The following is a 12,248-nucleotide window of genomic DNA, read 5'->3' on the forward strand; positions in this document are numbered from 1 at the left end:
GACTGTCTTGCTTGTATCCAGACTTTGAAGAACAGATTTCTATTATAAATATTGATTCTATAAAACTATATAATTTATGAAACCCAAATATTCAAGATTCTATCAATAAAACTTTGTCTATCCTTGACCCTGTGCCTATTAGTAATGAGATGGATGAAACCAAGGGAGAGAAATCTGGAGTCATTTGCTCACAAAGACAGTTTGCAAGAGAGCCAGATTTCAGAAAAACGGGCTCATCAAATAAAAACACAACAAATAGTTAAAGGGAAAAAAATCCGCATAATTACCAGTTTATCAAATTTGCAGTTACCTGCTCATGATAGAAAAAAGAGCAATGTTCTCACAGTTATCGTATCCAAGAAAATTCTGACATAATCTCAGGTATCAGCCTTATAAAAATCAGGGATAAAGATGCTTTTGTTAGAGGGGCGCCTGGGTGGTGCAGTCAGTTGACCGTCTGACTCCTGGCTCGGGTCATGATCTCTGGGTCCTGGGATCCAGCCCCGTGTTAGGCTCTGGGCTCAGCGTGGCGTCTGCTTGAGATTCTCTCTCCCTCTCCTTCTGCCCCTCCTGCTCATGCTGTCTTTCGCTAAAATAAATAAATAAAAATCTTTTTTTAAGAAAGATGCTTTTGTTAGAAAGTCAGTAACTTCCGAGAACACTCACGATTTCATTTATTTTGAGACTAAAATTAAATATAGTGACTGTTAGTTTGGTTTGTGTCAGGGTGCAATGTTTTGTTGCTTTGTTTTTGTTTGTTTTCCTAATACTGGGATGTGATGTAAATTTTACCTATAATGGAGATCCGCCAAGGGGTCAATTTCGCTTTCACGCTGCAACTGTTGACAGAGGTTATGGAAGCATGAAGGATTCTGGGAAGCCTCATCTGGACTCAGTACAAGATGTCACATTTGAACATTATCTGCTGCCATGGGTATGGCAAGTGTGAGTGAAACCATTTCTTTTTTCTTTTTTCTTTCTTTTTTGTGGCGGTGAGTGAAATCATTTCTGTCAGATACTTTTTATTTTTAACCTCTGTGCAATTTGAGTGCTCTTCTTTTAGTTATAAAGAAAATGGATGGGACAAGAGAGAAGCGACCAGATAAAATCACACAAACAACACATAGCATAACTCTGACTTGAAACCAGATGTTGTAATGAGTAGTCCAGCAAATGTGTGGGGGTTGGGCGGTCGAGTGGCACTCGTGAATATTTGTGGTGAACTATTTCTTTCCATTTCACCAAGCTGTATACACTCCAAGAATTAAAATCACCACATCGCACTCTGGAGCTTATCCATTCCGAGTAATTATAGTTTCTTCACAGTAATGGTTTCTTTTTCAATGTGGAGAGAATTAGTTTTTTTTTTAAATATTAAGGTGAATAATCCTTATGCAATATAATCACTGACTGTTCGTTGTATGGAAGAGCTCAGTTGGCTTGCCAGACATCTCAGGGTGACCCTCTGGCTAAGTGGAAAGGAGTACAATGCGTTAACTTTGTGAGGTGAATATTGTACGTTAATTACATGGTGCCACAGAAGGAAGGGTGCTGTTTCTGCCCAACTTCTTTTGTAAAGGGTCAAGTCTTTACTTCTAAAATTTGATTTTTTTAGTCTCTACTGGGTTCATTGATAGTTCTTTTCCACATAATAAATGCTTAGCTTAGCCAAGAATTTTCTCTAGTTTTGCTTTAAAGTGCATGGTTTTCAAAAATATTCACTCAAATAATCCTTGCCTCTTTACCTCAGGGATGAGTGGCCTTTTTCAGGTTGAGTGTGGACACCGAGGGTTTCTCCTCAGCTACAGTTCCCCCACTTAGCAGTAGAAAGGGGCCAGCAGATATTTTAGGGATTCTTGCCAAATAGACTGCCGGTGTCAGTCGCTTCCTTTAGAGGTCTAACCACAGATGGCTCATCCTGCAGCAAGGACGGCCTCAAGACCAGCTTATTGTGGTGTACTCAAAACCACTGTGGATCCTGAACTTCCTCGCCTAAGGTAATTTCATTGTAAAATATCACTAGGAGATGCAAAGGCAGTAAAACCTAATCCTTCTTGAATGTTAATATTTAAATATGTAATTAATAATTAATATTAATTAGTTTATTAATAATTAGATCCCCAAAAAGCCACTCAAGAAAAGACGCACTTGGTCTTGAAAGGGGATAAGAATCTCTTCGGAAGGATACTATGTAAAAGCTGAGTGGGAGTAGGAGGAAAAAATAGTTTGAAAGCTAGTTTTATTGACTCTGCAAGAGAACGGAACTCAATGAGTTCTGTTTCTTTACAGACAGCTGCTTACAGTCCACTGACAGATTATAGCACTGTTAATGTTCTAGTGAACCTCAAAAAGGAATTGTAGCATAAACTTAAAGATTGCTATTTTTTCCTTTAAAAATGCACAGGAAATCAAGGTAGCACTTTACTGTGTTGTTAATACCAATAGTAATAAAATGTTTAAAACTGGGAAAAAAGTTGTGTCACAGCCTTAGAAGACACAGCTCTTGTCTCTAGGGATGGAAAGAGTTGTTTGTCCTATGAATTCCATTTGCATAAACAAATATTTAACGTTGATACTTGAGTGTTTCACCAAAAAGTAGTGCATTTTAGTGAGCTTTGTGAGATCCTGGAAGAATGTATCAGAAAAAAAAAATCCTTCTATATCCTAATTATAAAAACCATTGAAATATAAATTGTTCACTGAGCTTTTCTTATATTTTAAAATACGTATGTGTTAATTTGTGGGCAAACGGCAGTAGGAGAACAAGACTGTAACCCCTACAAATGACGGAAATGAACAAAGGAATATTAAAATGAGAGGAAGTATCTACTTGTTCATAATGGCCACATTCTGTGATGGTTATATCAAAACGTTGAGGGGTGGGGCGCCTGGGTGGCTCAGTCTGAGCATCTAACTCTTGATTTTGGCTCAGGTCATGACCTTGGGGTCCTGGCCTCCAGCCCAGCACTGGGCTCTGTGCTCAGTGGGGAGTCTGCTTGAGGATTCTTTCCCTCTCTCTCTAGCCCTCCCCCCTGCTCGTGCTCTCTCTCTCTGTCTCTCTCTAAAAATAAATAAATAAACCTTTAAAAAAGTTGAGGGGTAAATGCTGCCACACAAAATAGAACTAATCAGTTTAAACAGGTCAAAAAAGAAAATTATTTTATCTAAGGCAATGACAGGATCGTTCTATAAGATGTAATTCGCATTCTGGAATGGAAATAAAAGAGTATTTCCTTAACACCATAAACGTTATCTATCATTATATGTAATGAAGAAATTCTTCAAGCGTTTTAACTAAATTTAGGAAAACAAAACAAAAAACATAACCAAAATTATTAGTAAATATAGATCTGATAATATTAGCCTAAATGAACAAAAAACAATTTAAAAAAAGAAAGATACAAATTTGGAAAGAAAACGAGATATTATATTTATTTGCAGATATGATTTTCTAGAAAACCCAAAAGAAATCACTAAAAACAAAGAAAACTATTAGCACCAGAGAGAATCTTTCATACATACCTGATCCAAAAGAAATATACAAATAGCTCTGTTACGTACGGTGATACCTACTTTTTCCACGCCAGCTTTGCCAGGAGGTCCTGCACTGGGAATTACAGCAAACCCTCAGGTAGGAGTGAGCAGTAGAATTAAAAACCCATTGCACTGGGGAAAGAGCTAGATAACAAGTATTTAGGGGCAGGAAGGATATTTACATTTCACATACACCTTTCTAGTACTTGAATGTTTACTATGTATAACTGAGAACACTTTCATTCAACTTTTGTTTTCTATTCACACAAACGTATTTAACACAAAAAAAATTTATATTATTAGCTAAATGAATTACCTAATTCCTACTGTTGCCTACCAGTCTCATTTCCACTATATTTCTGAATATGACGATGCCTCAAAAAATATTCTACAAATATACTGTCATGATTCCCTAGGGAATGAACATCATAATTTGAGAAACACAGCTCTAATTTAATTTCAGTATAACAGTTCCCTAATTCAAGCACATCATACTGAAATATATAATTGAATCTTTATAGAATTCCAAGTTTGGACATGGTTCTAGCTGTTTGTGTACTTGTCTTCATTTGAGAGAGAAAAGAAAGGTATTTTGGGTCACTGTAAAAGCCAGTTTAGGAAATTTGAACCAGCCTGTTGAACAAAAGAGATAAAGAGTCTTTTTTAAAATCCAGACAATTATTTCTTTAATTAATATCTGTCAGTATTAGACAGACCACCTTCTAAATGCATAATTTAATTTCACGGACTGATGCCTTTCTTGGAAGTGCAGCCTTGTGTAGTTTGTAATTTGCAATAGTCGACTTCTTTATAGGGCCAAAGATTAAAATTGTTTAAAAGTTTAACCGTTTTATTGTTGCCCTACCATGGAGTAAAACAGCATTTGGAAGCCCAAGGTTTAGAATTCTCATAATCAGAAAGAAATGTTCTCTTGGCTATAACATATCTATATGCTATAATGACAAGGACAGTATAAATTTCATATATATGTATGTATGTGTGTGTATATATATATATTTACTTGTCAACAATAGTAGTCAGATCATTTCAAATACCTTTCTAACACTTTGAGGGATAAAACATAATAAAAAGGGTATGGAGGATGCAGATGACAGAGAAAATTACAGTCTAGCTGATAAATTCTATTAAACAATATAAATCATGAGATTTGGAAAGTAACTTTTTTCTAATGCCTATAGAGCATTTATAAAAATCAATCACATATTAGGCAAGAGACAACCCCCCTCATTGATTGCCCCCAAAGCAGGTACAAAACACTGAAGTCAATGCAATGAGTCAGCATTTATTTATAATTAAAAAATACTCAACCATTTGTATAAAAATACTCTCCTATATAACTCTTTGTTAAATGAAATCAAAAGAGCAATCACAAAATTCTTAGAAATAAGATAAGGATAATATTACCTATCAAGCACCATGATTCCAATAAAGGCAAAAATTACTGGAAAAAAACAGATCCTTAAATGCATTAGTAATCGATAAGAAAAATCATCTAGGTGTTCAATTAAAAAAATTTTGAGTAGAAATAAAGCATTACTAAAGATAACATAAGGCTGATGAATTAGAAAACAGAAAACTAATATAGTTGATTTTCTCCCATTCCCATTCCTAACAAGTAGCAGGGCCATAATGACTTCAAAGATCATCCCTTTAAACATTTTATTACACATCAGCACAATCAGCATAAGAAAGGCAGCATGTATACAAAAACCCTCTTGAAAAAGTGAATGAAGAAATATATTTAGTGGGGCTCCTGGGTGGCTCAGTCGGTGAGCATCTGCCTTTGGCCTAGGGTCCTGGAATTGAGCCCTTCATAGGGCTCTCTACTCAGTGGGGAGCCTGCTTCTCCCTCTCCCTCTGCCTGTCACTCTACCTACTTGTGCTGTCTCTCTCCCTGTCAAATAAATAAATAAATCTTAAAAAAAAGAAAAAGAAAAATATTTAGTGATTAAAAGAAGATACCTTCCATAACACATAAACAGACATAAATTCCATAGATATTGTAGAAAATAAACTTCGCATGCGTTGAAATGAGTGAAACTTTCTTGAGAAAGGGAGAAAATCCAAAAGTCTTAAATGAAAAAATAGAAATACGTTACGATGTAAAAATGATAAGTCTTCCATGACGAAAGATTTTGAACATGATAGTTAAAAAAAAAAGCTGATAAGGTGGGGGGGCAAATTTTTGTAACATGTATATACACAAAACCTTAATATTCCTGTTCGCCCAAGTATAAATCCATAGTAAAAGGATAAACACCAAGAAAAAAATGGACAAAGAATATAGAAACCAAATTCATGTGAGGGAAAATATAAAAGGTGAAAATGGACAATAAGTATATGAAAAATATTTTTAGATTTGCTGATAATTAGGAAAATGTAAATTATAAAATAAGAATTCAATTCTGACCCATCAAATTGGCAGAATTAAAATGTGTGGTGATCCTAAGATTTAGTGTGGATGGAGGGAAATGTGTGAATTGGAATATCTAGCAAAACATAGATTAAGACACAAGTAAGTGAAGATATATGTGCAGGGAAATTTTTCACAGCAATGTTTTTCGTAACAAAAATGGCAATTCCTATCAATAGAGGGAATATCAGATGTGTAAGTAGTAACTTTGAGGACGGGCCCAAAGACAGCAAGGGCACACACATTTATAAAATCTAAGCTATATGATTGTTGCTGAACAACAATTATGGTAATACAATTCAAAATTTGCCCCAAAAGATAACTTTCCTGGAAAATGAAAATAATCATCTCAAGAAGTAGATACCTGAGGGGCGCCTGGGTGGCACAGCGGTTAAGCGTCTGCCTTCGGCTCAGGGCGTGATCCTGGCGTTAGGGGATCGAGCCCCACATCAGGCTCCTCTGCTATGAGCCTGCTTCTTCCTCTCCCACTCCCCCTGCTTGTGTTCCCTCTCTCGCTGGCCGTCTCTATCTCTGTCAAATAAATAAATAAAATCTTTAAAAAAAAAAAAAAAGAAGTAGATACCTGAGCAGATCAATAAATAAGGAGAAAAAAGAAGAAAATGACATTATCAAATAACCACTTTCGAAAAAAAATACCACATCCAGAGATCTGCAGGATGAATTGATCAAATCTTCAGGGAATAGGTACTTCCCCTGGGATTTAAACTGTTCCAGGAATTAGTACACAATGAGATTTTTCCCATTTTTTTTCTTTGACTTGTTTTTTGTGACAAATGCACACATTCAGAATAGTACATGAAGCCTAAATGGCGACTATATATTAAGTGAGAAGCTGTGTCACCAGAATGCAGTCACACAAGAAACATCTCCCGCACACCTGATGTCCTCCAAGTTCATCCTTCCACCGTGGTCCCTTCGCTGTCCAGCCAGGTGGCCGGTATCACAACTCTCCTTAATAATTTTCTTGCTTTTCTTTTTCGGTTTAGCCTATAGGAGCGTCCCCAAATGATATGGTCGAATTTTTTATGTTTCTAAACTTTATGTGAAGGTACGTATTCTTTAGTGTCTAGATCCTTTTATTCCATACTTATTTATAAAATCCATTTATATTGTTGTTGCATGTTGCTCTTGTGCGTTAACTTTTACTGATTATTCCATTGCATAAATGTCATTGCATGAAAAGTCTGCAAGTCAGTTATCCAGTTTGCCATTGATGGATTTGTTTTGAGTTTTTAATTTTTGCAAGCAATGTTGCTAGGAACATTTTTGCATGTTTCCTGACAAGTAGACCTCAATTTCTCTAGCATGCACTCCCAGAAATAAAATTGCTAAGTTATGAAGTATATATATCATTAAATACTAAAAAATGCTAAACTGTTTCGCAGAGTTGTTACACCAATTCGCATTTTCCCCAGCAGTGCATGAAAATTCCTATTGCTGTACATCCTCATTGTAAATTTTTCGACTTGATGATCTGGTGGCCATGGTTTTAAATTTTATTTGCTATCAAAGTTGAATACTTTCCCCTGTCTATTGATCATTTAGATTTACTCTTTTATGAAGTACCTATTGAAATATTTGGTCCATATTTCTCTTTATATTTCTTTTTAAAGAATATTGATTTGTAAAAAAATTTTTTTTAATTTAAAAAAAAGAATATTGATTTGTAAATATTTGGTATACGAGTCTTTTATTGGTCATATGTATTATAAATATTCTCTTCCACTCATTGGCTCTTACCTCTTTATGGTATCTTCTGATGACCAAAAACACTGAATTTTACTGTAGTTGGATTTATCATTTTCCTTAATATACAGACATTTTTGTCTTGTCTAAGATATCTTTCTATATCTCCAAGTTAATAAAGACATTATCTGCCATATTATCTTCCTGTATATTCTTCCAAAACCTATTGTTTGTATTTTCCTTTTAGGTCCTGCATGCACCCAGTGATTCTGTGTCTGGCATGATGTCCAATACCATTTTTTCCATGCAGATGTCTCATCGCTCCAACATAATTTATTGAAAAACTCTTATATTTGCTAAGTATGCATGGATCCATATATGCAAGTGCATATATGCATCGATCTATTTCTTGTTCCTTTATTTTGATGTGTCCAGCTCTGCAGTAATACCACACTGTCTTAATTAGTGTAACATTATAATGAATCTTGAAAATTGATAGGGAGAGTCCGCCTACCCTGTCTAGGCCTTTTTGAAGCTTTACACTTCCATATAAATTGAGATTTTGATAAGGATGGCAATAAACTTATAAATCAATTTGTAAAATGAGACGCTTAATTAACTTGCATCTAAAGTGTACCTCTTCTCTGAGGAATTATTTCATGGGAAAAAAATTGCTGTTTCATCTTACACTTTAAACACTCTCCATCAAAAAGGTATGCCAATTTTCTTCTTGATATGTTGCAAGTCTGTGTTTATCTTAGACTTATGATCCATAAAACAAACAGGTGGGATTTTACACAGCTATTCTCACACTGGCACTTTAACACGTTTAGAATTAATTATTTTTATGTAATAAGGCTTTTAGTGAAGTTTTCTTGATTGCTGATTCTGTGAAAAGAAACTCTTTACGAACCAAGCTCTGCTGAAAAAATAAAGTTTCCTGATAGGTGTATGTATGTATGTATATTTCAATAGTACATGAAATTGAGAATTGATTGGAACAGATATTTTGACGGCTTAGAAAGCACATCGGAGTTCAATGTTAAGTAATGTAGGAATCTATAACCTTCATTAATATATTTTAACTTTTGTTATAACATGCTCATAACATTTCATTTGGAAAGCACAGAGAAATAAAACAAAACTCACCCAAAATGACTTCAACAAAATTAACAACTGTTAATGTTACTATAAACTAAATTTCTTTCTTGATTTTACATTCAGCCACATACTGATATGTCTATATATCTCAAAACCATATAAAAATAATTATTCCAATAACTGGCACCAGAGATCTTTCGATAATTTTAAGGACAGTTTTGTATTCTCAAAGAACAGGCAGCTTCAATTCCGTATAATTTTCTTTGGAGCACAGGAAAAGACGGAAGACTATTCAATTCATTTTCTGAAGCTTGAAAAACCTAGAGGGCAAAATACGACAATCAGCATAAGTAAACAGAGGCAAAACTCATTTAGGAATGTAGAAGGAAAATCTGTAAATGAAACACCAGAAAACAGATTTAAACGGCATATTGGGGGGCACCCGGGTGGCTCAGTCTGTTAAGCGTCTGCATTTGGCTCAGGTCAAGATCTCAGGGTCCTGGAATCAATCCTCCCCACCACCTCCCACCACCACCCCCACCACCACACTGCTCAGCGGGGAGTCCGCTTCTCCTTCTACCTCTGCCCCTCCCTCCACTTGTGCCTCCACACACAGGTGCACTCTCTCTCTCTCTCTCAAGTAAATAAATAAAATGTTTAAAAAAAAGAAAGAAAGAAAGAAAGAAAGAAAGAAAGAAAGAAAGAAAGAAAGAAAGAAGAAAAGAAAAAGAAAGAAAAGAAAAAAAGAAATGTTATACTGGAAGGCCATCTACCATGCTCAAGGAGAGTCAACCTCAGGTATGTGAGGATGGCTTACAATTAGGACGTTTCTAAATATATTTTGCAACACCATCAAGTCAAATGGGTAAATAAGGAGACTGAGAAGGGAGGCCAGATCTGCCAACCTCTCGGAGTCTACACCGGGGCTGCAGAAGGAGGAACAGGAAGCCAGCCCTCCCAGAGGCATCAAGAAACAGCCAGGAGCTCACCAAGACCCGGGTTCCGTGCTTGGTTGCCCTTGGCCCTGTCTCCTCTCCACTTCCTCTGCAAGTGCTGGTTCCAGAACTAATAAGATGGACATTTATAAAGCCATTAGAACTGAGAGGGAACCCAAGGAGAAGAGTTTAAGGTAAATACCATTCCTACCTTATCTCTTTTTATTTCAGAATGAGTAAACAGAAAATGCAAAACACTATCCTCTATGAGAGAGAGGAGACAAAAGCAGCAATCAAGTGAGAGAAGAAAATCATAGTTCTATAATTTCAAAAAATATGAACTCTAAGAAATAAAAGATCAAAAGTGATGTTATAAGGTAAAAGTGTGGGATAAAAATGAAGACTGGCTTACGGGAGAATATAAATTGTTTGAAAGATTAGGTTAGTAACAATTAATGTAAATAACGTTAAATTGTAAAAATAATTTAGAACACTGAAGAAAAAGGAGAAAATGAAGAATTAATTTAAATTTCATTTATCACATGTAAACACATTTCTTAGATGTGATATTACAATATTTTTGCTATGTACATCTGAAGAAGGTAGGACTGTAGATAATGAATATAAAAAACGTATTTTCTTGATTCTTATATATGTACTCTAATATTCTATTTTACATAAAACCACTTAATGGTTCAATAACAGCTTTTGGAGAAAAAAAGAAACATTTAATGTAAAAAAAATTTGCTGAGAAAATATTGAATACATTAATACACATCTGTAATATTTTTCTTCTTTTACGTCACAAAGTCTGAATTGAAACCTCCTTCACACTCCGAGACTAACAATCCTGTGAATCACTTTGGCCACAGACTGCGGTAAAAGCATCACAAACGCACACAGTCTTTCCTAGCTCCTGGTCAAGTGCTTGAAATTTGAGGCCCTTTATGATTACTAACTTAATTTCAAGGAAAATCAAAGAATACTAGAATTCCAATTCCAATCCCAAATTCGTTTAAAGGCCTAGTTTTTTTCTTTTAATTTTACTTGAATAACAGTGCAGAATATTAAGGTTTTCCTCACAAGTCCGATGGAAAATTTTGACAGATTATGTTTGGCACCTGAGTGACATCTTTGAAAATTCCAGGATCCCTTCTTTCCCCCTAACTTTGCTGAGGTATAACTGACAAATAAAATTGTATATATTTAAAGTCTCCAGGGGCGCCTGGGTGGCACAGCGGTTAAGCGTCTGCCTTCGGCTCAGGGCGTGATCCCAGCGTTCTGGGATCGAGCCCCACATCAGGCTCTTCCACTATGAGCCTGCTTCTTCCTCTCCCACTCCCCCTGCTTGTGTTCCCTCTCTCGCTGGCTGTCTCTGTCTCTGTCGAATAAATAAATAAAATCTTTAAAAATAAATAAATAAATAAATAAAGTCTCCAAAACGACAATTGGATACATATACTTTGTGAAATGATTACCTCAGGCAGGTTAATGAGCACATCCATCACTTCACGTCATTCCCTTTTGGGGGAGGGTGTGCCATGCGCACGTGTGGTGAGAAGACAAGAACTACTCTCAGCAAATTTCAAGGATGCTTTTTGAGGTGACGGTTTCTACTGTCTTTAATTATATTATTGCCTGTGTGACATGATGTCTGCTGCATGAGCAATAACTTTTAATTTCAATGTTTCATCCACTGTAATATTTCGGAAGATACTTTTAGCAACAATTAAGAATCCATGTTTAACTTTTAAATACTTGAGATGCTACCAGTGAGCATAACTGAAATGATACTAAGTTCCCCCTTGGACCTCATGAGGTGACCACACGGGCAGATAATAACCATGTCTCAACTCACTCCCTTGCTTGGGGGCTGCCAAAAAATCTTTTGATATTAATTTTAAGACACAGCATGATTTCAGAAAATTGGATAAAACATGCATCTTTGGATGGAGGACATTCAGAAATAGCATGTATGTGCACTTCATATATTTTTTTTCACAAAAGTGATATTATAATAGGATGTGCTTTTACATTTTAAGGCTATTTATTGGGAGTGTTTTTCCATACTATTATCGGTTCTTTTCATTTTTAATAATAGAATAATATTCATTTTATGGTTATGCCATATTCAAAATATTATTTGGGTCACATTAGTTGTTTATAATTCTATGCTATATAAATAAGCAGTGCTACGTAGCAAATCTTTGTGAACATCCAATATGAATTCCCAAAGGCAGAGTTTCTGGGTCAAAGGATGTGCACATCCTTCTAAAGGCTTTGACTGCTTCAGGCCTAAGTGTCCTACAGAAAAGCCATGTCCTATCCTCCTGCTGTTCTTCCTCTTCTCCTCCTTCCTTTCCTTCTTCCACTTTTCATCTAATTGCCACACAGCTCCAGTCTTGCCTCCTCTTAGAAGCCTTCATTATATTCCCCGAACAGTTAGGTGACCCTGCTTCTGCTCTTCTATTTTTCTTATGTTTCTAATCCCCCTCATTCTGAGAAAGGTTTGAGGCCGCACGGTGTATTTAATTATT

General features: G+C 35.7%; 1 long non-coding RNA gene across 1 annotated transcript; it reads left to right on the top strand.

The window, feature by feature from the left end:
- Nucleotides 1–787: 787 nt before the first annotated feature.
- Nucleotides 788–8,418, top strand: LOC121103045. The gene is made up of 3 exons (XR_005835165.1): nucleotides 788–1,997; nucleotides 6,976–7,037; nucleotides 7,923–8,418. It is a non-coding gene; the product is annotated as an uncharacterized LOC121103045 (long non-coding RNA).
- Nucleotides 8,419–12,248: the final 3,830 nt, after the last annotated feature.

The sequence above is a fragment of the Ursus maritimus genome, unplaced genomic scaffold (genome assembly GCF_017311325.1).
Source record: "Ursus maritimus isolate PB19 unplaced genomic scaffold, ASM1731132v1 scaffold_17, whole genome shotgun sequence".
Classification (NCBI taxonomy): domain Eukaryota; kingdom Metazoa; phylum Chordata; class Mammalia; order Carnivora; family Ursidae; genus Ursus; species Ursus maritimus.